A 12,572-nucleotide genomic window follows, 5' to 3' on the forward strand; every position below is an offset into this window, starting at 1 on the left:
TTTTGCATGACACCACCAAAAAGATTCACTTCTCATTATCCAGGAGAAAGCAAGCAAGAACTGTTCTACAAGCTGAAAATACTGTCCCCTATGATTAAGAGATACCCTTCATCAAAAGTACAAGTGTTCCCAAAGATCAGTTTCCTTCACAAATGTGTGACATTCAAAGATCAGACAAGCAAGATGTGGCGGAATAAACACAAAGAATAGCATGGTAAGGATGTGGAATGTAGTTAATGGTGCATTTTGAAACACACAGCTATAAATATATTACTAAACCATGGTGTAGTAGCGCACTGTCATTTACAGACAGCACATTTTGGACACTTAACTGACACAAACATGTAGTTTTACTGATAAAACTATATGTCACACAAACTATGTTTGTGGAAATCGGGTTTTATTGAATATTTATCATGTGTGCCTCACCACATAAAGTTCCTTGATTTGTTTTGATCCTATTAAGACCTTTGTTTCCATCACACTTCAATGTTACCCAAAAAAAATTGCATCATTTGTGCTTTCCTAACTGCTGCTATATTTTAAAATATGTGTACAGTTTATTTACAGGTATTCAAATGCTATTATGTTAGAAAAAATGAGAGCCTACACCCTTTCCTTTCGTAGGCCCTATTTCCGAGCAAGATTTCTATTTCTGATCAACTCCTAGAGCAAGGTATGTTGTCTCATATTTCCCCTCTCACAGAACACGTCACCTGCATTCATTTGTTTAGAATTTGGACTACAAGAGCCAGGGCTAGTACAGCAAAGCATGCTTCTCAAGTACCTGTCATCCCTAACAATGGGCCCCCAGAATACACTGAATGCACTAACCTAGAAAAAGATTCAGGATAGGAGTCAAACGTACTGTAGGGCCAAGCGAGAGGCGAGGCCTAAAGAAGCGCTGAACTCTCACCATCTTTGGGAGGCACACTTACCCCATAAATTATTTTGAACTCGCAGTGAACAAACAAACAAAGCTATTATCGTGAGCACAAGACAAGGAACACTTCAAAAAGCAGAAACACTCGTGGCTATGCATCAACACATACAAATTGCCAACGCCACAGAGCCATGTGTTTGGATCTTGGATGTTAGAACCTAGCTCACCATCATGCAGGCTCTGCCAGGGGCCGGAACAATATATTTTGCATATGTCCTACTTTGTAATCTGCAAGCAGAAAGCTTCTACGTAACCTTTTTAACGCTAATAGAGTAAGAACATGCCGTCATGTTTGCAAGGCCCGAGTACCCAAGGAAAAGCTTGCCTGATACAATTCCTCATCATTGCGGAGAAGCTATTCAAAGTTGGTGCATAACGTTCCTGAAGAACTTTGGGGCATATTATCAAGGACGGCGTTAAAAATTATCGCCGGTTTAGAGGCAGAAAACTGCCGCTAAACCAGCGATAATGGGCTTGATAATATGCTCTATGGAATTCCCATAGAAGCCCATGTTCTGGTATCAACATGGGCTTCTATTAGAATTCTCCAGGGCATATTATCAAGCCCATTATCGCCGCTTTAGCGGCAGTTTTCTGCCTCTAAACCGGCGATAATGTTAACGCCGTCCTCGATAATAAAACACAATCACTTTACAGAATCTTCTAACTTTACAGTCAGAGAAAGACAAATACACATCAGTCTCCATGTCTGACGACATAACCTAACATTTGACCTTTGTCTTTCAACGGCACGCACCGCAAATGTGATAAGATAAAAACAAAATACAAAGACATTATTATTACTCGTTCGCCTTCTAAGCACCAGCATGTTTATTTGGGGGGCGTGCAGCCGCTCCAGTAGCGTAACGCCCACCTCTATGGTGTGGGGGGTCAGTTTTCTATACATAAAGGTGAAGTCCCCTCTGCTTGTCTGCGTGAGTGTATGGGTTTTCCCTTGGTGGGGCCCCATGAGGTTTCCTTCACCAATGAGCCCCCCATACTCCTACTATGTGCCGAGCTTAATAGGACACCCCAAAATGTATTCACATTAGAGAAGCTGGTAAGGAGCCCTAAGAATTCTGATACCCACAGCAGTTCTTCAGAAGCATCTACCAAACTGACCAGCAGTGAAGTGGGAGAGCATGGTGGCAGGACCTTCCCACGTGACAACACATAGATGAAGAGGGATTGGAAGTGAACAGGTGCATGAGAACAAGATTAATACGAGTTGGCACTATGCATGTGCCCATATCTCCTTTGTTACCCAGTTTTGTACTGTTCAGAAATGTCTGTCTTGGGGCCTACAAACCTGCAAATCCCACAGGTCTAAGCACAGCACAGGACTTTCTAGTACTACATTCACGTCCTTTCTTATTGACCATGCCTTGTGTCCACAATACTTAATCTAGTCACAATGCAAGCCCAAACAAGAGGTCTGTGTTGACACAATAAACGATAGTGAAGAACAGCAGATGTCCACCTATGTTTTGACATCAAATACAGGTGGTGGTGGAAGAACTGATGCTGAAACTCTTGAGGGTACTGCAAACTGTTCAGCCAGAAGTCATGGAGCTGTAGCCAAAGATGTACAACCGGGTACATGATTCAACGGGTGAAAAAAAGGGACAGAGAGGTGTAACAATGCGTTTGGAATGCCCACTTGTTCTGCAACGCTGGACAAGGCATACAAAGTTGTAGGTACCGGAGCTACGTGCAGTGCTATTATGCCCAGCAGTGCTGTCGGATACTAGACTCATCATACAATAATAGAGTAATTCACTTGGATATGTTAAATAAATGGAGGCCCTTACTGGGTCACCTAGTAACGTTTTTTGCCGCGCACGGCAAAGACAGATGCGCTACAGTTCATGCGTTCTTGAGATGTTCTTCACAAGTAAAAGACAACGGGGCCAGGGCCGCATGGCACGTTTGTGCCACCGATTTCAAAGCCGTAAAAGAGCACACGCTGCTGGCATGACGCCATTGTTAGCTAGATATACTGTTGGTGTTAAACAGTCTTTGGACGACAAAGTCCTTAAGAAAGGATTCGGTGATATGGAAGTCTAACTGGGGTAAAGGCTATTAACGGGTTAATGAACGGTTCTGTACGTTTTACCTGCTAGTCTCCTAAATCATCCTGCAAGAAGTATCAGGTTACTGGCGTTATAAGCTTCTGCTTACGCAACGCGAGAGATACGAGAGAGCTCGCCAAAAACCCCAATCACGTGGCTAAATTACAACAATATATAATAATGTATTGCCTGCATTAGCAATAAGGCTACAAGCAGCCGCGTTCCACTGTACAGCATCCCTCCCTTTCCTGCATATGAAAGCTGAATGGGATGTACTCACCGGGTCTTGGGCGCTACTATGCTATTTACGCTGCAATCTGGAGTCCTCTCGGGAGAAGGCTTCGGGAGGATGGATAAAGCCCGCTGCTATTAATACCACGCAGAGCCGGTGGCATGCTGGACCGCAGCCTCCCTCCCGGGCTCGGAGCAGGGGCTGGGCTGTGCACTGCCTGCAGATCCCGGGGCCCGGCCGCGCACTGCGGGCTGTGGGAGCCTCGTGCTCTCTCGGCGCCCCTGCGCCACGGTGCAACTTGGGACGGGCGCGCGCGGCCAGAGCTGCGTGCCGGCGACCTACAGCTCTGAGGGGATGAGAGACATTTCCATTAGGTAGGCACGCCACGTGATTTGCGGGAACAGAAAAGGACAGATTGAAAGAGCTACTACTAGACACGGGGACAGGCCCCCCTGCTCCGCGCGCTAGAGCGACGGATCTGCACAGCAGCACCTGTCTCACGCTGAGGAACCCGACCTCTCTATGACCAGGCTCATAACGCATACAAGAGGTCAGGAAGAAGAAATTTGGGTAAAAGCAACTGTGCACAGCAGAAATTTTAAATCAACATAACATTAGCAACTTCTCGGTGCTTGCAGTGAATTTAGAACAGAAAAGGCTAACTACATGTACCAGAATGCAAAGAAAAATCCTAAACGGTGAATGGAGAACAGCACGGGCTTGCAGTTTCAATAAGAGGCATACAGTGGACTGAATGAAGAAGGGGTTTTCATTCGCACTAAGTGATCCAAACATGCACCAATCCTTTTATTTTCCCTGTAGCAAAAAAGTGCATTCTGGTAGTGGAAGTCTTAGTTGGTTTGAGTTGGAACAACACACCGATTGTGCAAATTTCAACAGCAGCCGTACCCTCTAAGTGACCCCGTGTCAGGTGCGACATATTCCGCCCGTCTTCATATGTTTTTATCCAACGTTTCTATGCATGCAAGGGGAGATTTCTGAGCCGAGGCTTGCAATAGTAACATCGAAATCACACGTTTCAACTGCTAATCTTTAGAAATATTTTTTAGAAGGACACACAATGAATCACACATGTTCACAAAAACAAATCTTAGTTAAGGTTAACATCTCTGTTCAAATCAAATCAAATCAAATAAACTTTATTCGGTTTTATACATAAAACCATAAAAGTCATACAGACATCAATAAAACAGCTTTCTGGTTACAGAATGGCAATTAAAATGCATCCCATACCGTCAGAACACAAGATAAAGGTACTGAATACATTCCAAGGATTAATCGCAGCTTCCCCTAAGTCTGACAGTGACCTTTAAAAAGTTAAGGGTATACAAAACAGATTCCTTAGACAGAAGTTGTAAAAAGATAAAAGCTGGTCTCACCCTCCTACAACCCGCTTTTTAGGTCTCGTCTGAGACAGCGCTTTAGCGCTGTTCTGGCGAGACTTATAGTAACCGAGTTTTGGAAGTGCAAACAGTGGCTTTTCAGGCCTCCAAATACAGTGCATGTGCCCTGGGCGCGCGCACCATTTGGCAGCCTGAAAAGCACTGCCTGATCACTTCGCAGCCCCTTTGATGTCCTCAGTGAGCCGGCCACTGAGGACATCAAAGCGGCCGCGAAAGTGATCACCATTTGCCACCCCCTCCCTTATCCCACTTCCTGCTTGTTGGGAAAGATCTTTTCTATAGCGTTGAGATCCATTTATATGTAAACGGCTATTAAAATGTATATATTACCATACAGTAATGCAACAGAACATGCCATATAATCTGCCTTTGATCACAGGGGCTGCATAAATTGCTTTTCTTCACCGTATCATTTACCTCGTATTTCCCGCATGATTCGGCAAATCATTCTATCACATACTTTGGTTTTCCTTGTTTGTGTAAAATGGGAAGAACCTCGCTAAACCCATCTCGATCCTTAAACAGCATTAAGATGTTCCCTCCCTGGCACGCCTGGCTCTAGAACACGGTGTCTGTGCCCATCCCCACTTTATTTCTGCCATTACTTACTCCTTCCGCTGCCTCACCTCTCGCCGCCCGTTATTTCTTCCTGTGACTCTGTCGGGTTCTTTTCTCAGTATCAGTGACCCTGAGCACGTGCGTGTCATAAAGATAGCAACCTCCAGCTCTTCACACCTACTTTTTCCGCACCTCTCCGGGGCTCAAGCGTCTCTGATAACAATGGTGCTAACACCGAGCGTTTTAAGAGAGCTAGCCTTTCACACCCAACCCTATCATTTACAAAGGAGCACAGTGAGCCGTAGAAAAGGAAATAATTCAGTACTGCTCCGTTGAAACAATGCATCGTCATTAAGTGAGATTAATCCAACCTCCTTTCCTCCGAGTCTATCCCAACAGCCCTAGACAATGCGTTCCATGCGTTTTATTGCTATCCAGCCGTTTACCCTCATTTTAATGTTTATTTACATGTTCATATAAGCCGCATTCCTCGGGTACTTTGCAAAAAAATACAAGTAAATAGTTACATGCAAAAATCTTTATAGCTGCACAATGCGTGTCTGCAGGCCATACAGGAACTTTGCACCAAAAAACAGGCTTTCACAGATTGAATGGGGCACCATTCACAAAGAAATAAGCCATATGGGTAAACATCAAGGATTTGGGGCTGCAATGAAAACTATCTAACTATTCACGTTTGTTCTATATAAGCATCATATCCTAAATATAATTCACTTTACTTGACACTCGTCATGTGTCACACTCAAGCTATGGTATTTATGTCATCTGCACCCAGTAGTATAGCGCACGTTCTGCTCTTGGTATGACCTTGTAGTGCCTCCCTGGGAGTAAGGACCCGTTACCATTGAGGGGTTCCCATCGCAGGACGCACTCTGCTTCGCTCTGTGCTCTTGGGCTGTGTTTGAGCTCTGGGGCCACATAGTGCTGAGCTGGTTCAGTGCAGAGCCCAGCGCCTGTTTTTTTGCATCTAAGGCATATAATATTCATCACTATGACCTGGAATTTCTCCGAGTTAAAGAATGAACTTTAGAGAGAACAAGAGGCATTATCTACTCACTGTTTCTGACTTTCACAAGCAGACTGGAAGAAACCTCTGCCTGCCCACGCCAGCAACTTTACTATCCAGCAAAAATCAATTCAAAACCTGCTATCGAGGGAGCATATTTTCCGAGCTGTGATTACAAATACAGGTTTAAACTCCCCTGCCCCAACCACCTCAATATGCATCTCTGAGGCTCTTTTTATGGAGCGGTGTTTGATTATGTTTACTTTATCACTAGTTACCACGAAGAACAGCAGATGATAGGGTTGTTTGTTGACGGGGTGTCTGCTCTTTTGAGAGCCACAGGTCGCTCCTTTGAGTAATGCCCATACTCTCTACTTCATTCAGAGGCTTTCCTCTGATTAAGTTGCAGCTGAGCTGCCACTTCAAGGAAACACTATATGTGACTATATGCTACTACATTACCCAATCGGAGAAGGACACATTTCATTTTCATCTGTTCTGTCCTGGAATTTACTTTGTCTGATAAAGAGGAACAGCATTCAGCAAGACTTATAAAACTTCACCTGATTGGCTCAAGACGTGACTCAATGTTTAGCTAGTATGGCTACCTGAGCTTTCAGGGGCAAGCACATGGCCTTGTAATGATGTTAATGTGTCTTAGATAAGTAGATAATTTACAATGTTTGTTTGTCTCTAGCAGCAGCACAGATTTGAGGAGGGCAGTCATACGGAATGTACTGCTGCACGCCGCACACTGCTGCACGCCACACACTGCTGCACACTGCTGCATTACTCACTGCTGCATGCTGCACGACACTGCTGCACGCAGCACACTGCTGCACGCCGCACACTGCTGCATGCTGCTCCACACCGCACACTGCTGCACGCCTCACACTGCTACACGAAACACTGATGCACGCCACACACTGCTGCACGCCTCACACTGCTGCACGCCTCACACTGCTGCATGCCTCACACTGCTGCACGCCTCACACTGCTGCACGCCGCACACTGCTGCACGCCTCACACTGCTGCACGCCTCACACTGCTGCACGCCACACACTGCTGCATGCCACCGCACGCCACACACTGCTGCACTCCGCACACTGCTGCACGCCACACACTGCTGCACACTGCTGCATTACTCACTGCTGCATGCTGCACGACACTGCTGCACGCTGCACACTGCTGCACGCCGCACACTGCTACACGAAACACTGCTGCACGCCACACACTGCTGCACGCCTCACACTGCTGCACGCCTCACACTGCTGCACGTCTCACACTGCTGCACGCAACACACTGCTGCATGCCGCTGCACGCCACACACTGCTGCACGCCTCACACTGCTGCACGCCACACACTGCTGCACAGTGCTGCATTACTCACTGCTGCATGCTGCACGACACTGCTGCACGCAGCACACTGCTGCACGCCGCACACTGCTGCACGCCTCACACTGCTACACGAAACACTGCTGCATGCCACACACTGCTGCACGCCACACACTGCTGCATGCCACACACTGCTGCACGCCTCACACTGCTGCACACCGCACACTGCTGCACGCCTCACACTGCTGCACGCCTCACACTGCTGCACGCTGCACACTACACGCTGCTTTTATGCGAGTTTATGCTACTGACATTGTAAATGACAATGCCTTTTATTTGTTTTAAAACCAAAACATAAATAAAAGGCATTGTAATTTTACAATGCCAATAGTTCAAACTCTTATAAATGCGAGACCTATTGCATTGCAAATGCTTGTTTGAGAATGAGGATAATTAACTTTCTAGGAACAGTATAAAAGGTGCAGAACATTAAAAAGTGCATCATGTCCTGAGGAGACTCACTGCCGCAGCCACAGAGCATGAGGCACCGATCGCTGTTCATTTCATGGTGATTTCTACCATGCTGTCCTGATTTAACAATACAAATGGATTGAGATATCTGTTCAAGAAATCAGTTGGGTTTACACATGAAGCACGACAGGCTTGTAGAACTGGCAGAAGAATATGACACTGAAATATACAAACCGAGAATATTGCATCAACATTTTAGAATGGATTTAATTGAAAGCAAAGTGAGGAAAATGGGTCTAATGACTCTGCGAGAACATATCAAAGAACTGAGTGACCATTAAAGAAATGGAGGGATCCGAGAAAATATAAAAATAAGTAAAAGAAAAAGGCTGTCTCTATAAAGAAAAAGATTGATCCTGAAGTAAGGATGGTTACGAGTGACCCTGAAATAAAAATGGGTGTGATAGAATTTCCTTTTTGAATAGTACATGGAGGAGCATATGGGCATGTGACTTGGGACAGGTCTTATATTTATGCATTTGTGACAACTTTTCCTATACTCAGAGAGAAAATGGGTAAATGGTACACAGAAGTTGAAAGACTAGTGACTATTTCAAAAGTGCTTTGGGTGGATTTGAACACATTGTTTGAGATTGTTGTGTTGCAGGTATTCTGCTCAGGAACAGAACTATGGATGGTATCATAGAATATCGGCATGTATGGACTGAGTACCCATACCACCGCAGTACCTAAGAGCCAGAGTCCGACTAGCTATAGTGCCTCACTTACCCTCTTAACCTTACCAGAGAAGCAAGTGAATTGACACCCCAGAATACAACACTCTCAGCCCTCCCAGGATTCGCGGTAAGATGGCACACCCTTTCACTCTCTCACTCGTATTCATCCACAATAGGATAACCAAGGAAGTTTAGAATATTTATTTAAACTATCGTGCTCTAAAATGCAGTATTTGTGCCACAATTAGGAAACAAATGCATACAAAAAATACTGTTGGCATGGTCAATAAACCATATACCTTAAAAAACCCTGTCATGTTAGAAGACAGAGTACCTACACCCCTCTCCCCTACTACCAAAACTAAATGATTCGATGTCAAAGATCTCTGGGATTAGTGGTGGACCTTGTACCTTAGCATACACTGATGGATGTTCTACATCTCAAGCTGACGTATCAATCTTGTCTCAGAACCCTGGCTCGGTGTTTACTTATCCTCTTGTGCTCAGTGATATGCAAAGATATGTGTGCTCACAAACAGCAGCTGCGTTCTTGTGTTGTGTCTAGGTGCTAGTGCCTGACCAGTGAGAATAACAAGGGGCATTGTTATTTGACCTTGTCTGTGGTGTTCAGACTAAATCACAGGAAAAGAATAGAACACAAAAACACATGCAGGTTCCTTGTGAAAGTACAACCTGGCACAAAAGTTAGCGTGTTTATTTAGTAACGTGTGCAAAAGAAAATACAGCCTACAACATGCACAATTAGGCTAACATAGGGAAAACTACAATAAGCCATGCAAGAAACACACACCAGTTGTTCCTGTGGATTTCTTTTTGCGTGAGTGCAAAGCGGCTGTCACTTGGTTAAAAAACCTCCCACAGTGTTTCTAATAATGGTCTGGGTGCTCTTGTTATCTAGAAAAACAAATAAATGAGAGAACTTTTGAAGGAGTGGGTGCCAGAGAAGGCAGTGGATTGAGCAAAAAGCATGAGGGCTAAACAGTAGCCAAAAAAAATTAGTGCATTCACTCTATGAGAGGCGTATGTATAGAAAGTACAGTGGAGTTGAAGATCCAGCAAAAGAAGGAGCTAGTGGATTCATATCAACCTTCATTTTGGGTTTATGTCCGGAGCTTAGTTTTCATTCAGCAGAGTGTGATGTGTTAGCAGGCCAAGAGTATCAATGAGATACTCAAGTATGCAGAGTATTGTAGAAACTGCTTCACTGCTAAGCAGAGAAAGATCAAGGAAAAGCTGATGGTTTCACAGACGAAACAGCTTCAGAAAGGTGGTGATGGTGAACTCTGGTTTTGATTCTAGTTTTGCTGATGGTGCAAATTCTGGTGCAGATTAAAATTTTGGGATGCAAGTACTTGGTATGCAAGGAAATTACGTCTGCACAAGATGAGAATGTGGTTCCACAAAGTTGTGATAGAGGGTTACATAATTTATTACAAAATGAATGCAACATCAACATGCTTAAGAAGAGCACAGCTTGTCATATCTGTAGAAAAACTGGTCACTGGAGCGTGAATGTAGACAGTATCCAAATCTAATTCAGAATGATATTGTTCTCCAGATGGAGCAGAATGCAATTCAGTTGGTACCAAATTATGCCCCAGTTCGACAGACTCAAAATGAAGGACAATTTCATACAAATATGCCTGTAGCTCCAGTGTTGCAGCATACCATGAAAAATTATACTTCATTATCAGAGTTCAGGTTTTCAGCAACATAATTGATGATAACAAGTGATTTTCCCCAGTGTAGACCGGGTGCAACTCACTTGCAGTGACAATGTTTGAGGGGTAAGGAGTATTGCATGACTGGTGCAGTCTTAGAGGTAGACCTAAATTACCCATATTTAGGGGGTGAGGGTAATGGTCCCCTGCATCATTCTTGATTGATTCCGGTGCTACCAGCCCCACAGTTTTGTTCATGAAGGTTCTAAACCTACCCCTCTTGGGAAAAGAAGTCCAAGTTGTAGAAATCATAAATAAACAAATTACAAATCGGGTTTCAGCAAATGTCCCTGTAAAAATATGTTCTATAGAAAATGATCCCCAATTTATATACTGTGATTCGAGCCCCATTAACTTGCTAGGAAGGGATTTACTTTGCAAAATGAATGCACTATTTACTATACAATGGATGATGTTGCAATTCAATCCTAAGGTGATGATTTTGAGTTAAAAATAAAATTGTAATAAACAAAAACACAGTTGTTCCCAGTTCTTCCAAAAGATCACTTACCTCTTTTCTGAAATTTTTGAAGCATCATACTTGTCTAATGGAACTTCAGTACAAGTAGCAGAACTGAATTTCCTGACAAGAGCATGCAGTCTGGCTAATTTAAACTGAATGTGATTATCTACACAGATAGCCAGCATGGTTCTGGAGTGGTACGTGATTTTGGGGGTATTATATTCACAAAGGGGGTATATGACGTCCTCTGGTATTCCTATTAGGAACGGGACATACAGTTTGAAACTGTTGAAAGCTTTACAGCAACCCAAAGTCATTTAGATTGTAAAGTGTATTGCTCCTAAGTCTGTTGATGACATGGTCACCATTGCAACCGCTTTGCCAATTAGATTTTCAGGAATTTTGCTCTTGAAACAGTAACAATCAATTTTAAAATACAAGAATAATGTAAATCTGAAAGTATAACTAATGAAACTGACAATGTAATTTTGTTTTTGTTGAATCCAGTACAAGCAATATTGAGTGAGCTCAGAGAGCTTCAAGAAAAGGCGACAGAGGGTGCAAAAAAAAGGTGGTTGTGGCTAATTTCAGAACACAATTATGTACTTCCTGATTCAATGTTGACAACTATGGCAAAGTTAATCCATGGACTGACAAATGTAGGGATACCTCCCAGGTGAGTTGTGCACTATACAAATACACATAACATAACAGAGAGAGAAACTGTCATGTGGGCAGGTAAACAGGTGAAACGATTGCTTCTGCACACAGGGAGCTGCATTTCTAGCAGCTCCCTGTGTGCAGGAGCAATGCCAGCTCCTGCAGGAGGCGGGGAGCCGTCAGGGATCACGGGGGCCTTGAGGCTCCACCCCAGTCACCAATGATACACACAGGGTTCCCTGAGTGGGGAAAGGGCACCCAGGTAGACCTGGCTGGTCCTTGGGGGATGGGGTCCCCGGGCAGAAATTGGCCCGGGATGGGGGACACACGGCTCCCCTCCCCTTGGAAAAAAATGCAGACAGAGACCATGGGTCTCACTTTTCATTACCCTTACTGTGAAAATGGAGAAAATCATTTGCAAGCTCCACCCATTTGGCCTCTCCCCATTTTCCTTAGTAGTCTGTAAAGGTCTTCCCGCTTTATTCCACGTTGATGGACAGCTTAACGAAAGGCACCTGAACACATTTCCAGACGATTTTGGTGACGCTTTATTGATGTAGAGGAATACAAGGACATCTCCACCAAACAAAGAAGCACTTACTTAATTTAGTTAAGAGGAAGTACTCCTGTTTGGTGGAGATTCCCCTTTTTGTAGTCGCATATTCTTCTTTTGACGAGGTTTCACTTTATCATAGATTTGTGGATGAAAATGCTTGAGGAAAAAGCATATTGCTGATGTTACATGCACACCTCGTGGTCCTTTACACAACAGTAGTGTAGAATATGCATTAGACATTTACCCAACGAGGTAGCCCTTACTAATTAGCCAAATGAAAGCACTCCAGTTGGACAGATGTTTTCGGCAGAACTGGAGACTTTCCTTGGAAAAAATGAGGTTTGATTCTGACC

At 44.1% G+C, this 12,572-nt stretch overlaps 1 protein-coding gene across 1 annotated transcript in view; it reads right to left on the reverse strand.

The window, feature by feature from the left end:
• Positions 1-3,759, reverse strand: part of TMEM117 (transmembrane protein 117) — a 1,887,095-nt gene extending 1,883,336 nt beyond the window's left edge. Inside the window, exon 1 of the mRNA XM_085653044.1 lies at positions 3,296-3,759. The gene's annotated coding sequence lies outside the window, so the exon portion shown is untranslated. The remainder of the gene's footprint in view (positions 1-3,295) is intronic.
• Between the last annotated feature and the right edge of the window lie 8,813 nt (positions 3,760-12,572).

This window comes from Triturus cristatus, chromosome 4_1 (genome assembly GCF_964204655.1).
Source record: "Triturus cristatus chromosome 4_1, aTriCri1.1, whole genome shotgun sequence".
NCBI classification, from domain to species: Eukaryota; Metazoa; Chordata; class Amphibia; order Caudata; family Salamandridae; genus Triturus; species Triturus cristatus.